The sequence below is a fragment of the Phoenix dactylifera genome, unplaced genomic scaffold (genome assembly GCF_009389715.1).
Source record: "Phoenix dactylifera cultivar Barhee BC4 unplaced genomic scaffold, palm_55x_up_171113_PBpolish2nd_filt_p 000967F, whole genome shotgun sequence".
NCBI classification, from domain to species: domain Eukaryota; kingdom Viridiplantae; phylum Streptophyta; class Magnoliopsida; order Arecales; family Arecaceae; genus Phoenix; species Phoenix dactylifera.
The window spans coordinates 28,009-28,713 of record NW_024068324.1 but is presented as its reverse complement, the minus strand read 5'-3'; positions in this window follow the sequence as shown (position 1 = coordinate 28,713).

Sequence of the window (705 nt, the reverse complement as noted above, 5' to 3'; positions counted from 1 at the left end):
TGATACTCCAAATCTCATAGTCTTGGACATGGATAAATATTTTTATCCTAGCCTTCCAATATGTGTAGTCGGTTCCATTGAAGAATGGAGGCCTATTGGTGGATTGTCCCTCAATAAGTGAAGATCCAAAAGGGGTTGTCATTTTGATCTTTTACTCTTTTGATAGAAGAGCTCCTGCTATGATACCACTTGTTGCCCAAGAAGACAACCCAAGAGGGGGGGGGTGAATTAGGTTTTAAGTAATAATTGCAAATTAAAACTTAATGAGTAACTAATTAATATTATTGCAGGCTGATTAATTAGATTACTAGTTGTAGTGAGTCAATTACAATGAATCAATTAATTAGATTACTAGTTGTAGTGAGGATGGAAGAGACAATGAATCAATTACAAACACAAGAGATTTTATAGTGGTTCGGAGCTAACCCTTGCTCCTACGTCCACTCCCCAAGCTTCACTTGGGAGTTCACTATAATTCCTAGGATTACAGCCGATTGTTTTACAAGTTCACAATCCAACTTGTTGTTTTCACTATATCATAACGAACTCGGTCGGTTTTCACAGGCTCACCGACTAGAACCACCCGATTGTTTTCTCGGGATCACAATCGAACCCTTACACCGTTGGTTTTAACTTCAGCTCACCAACAAACCTCAACAACCTTGATTCAATCCCCTGATTGAATCAAGTAACAAGAAAACAGTT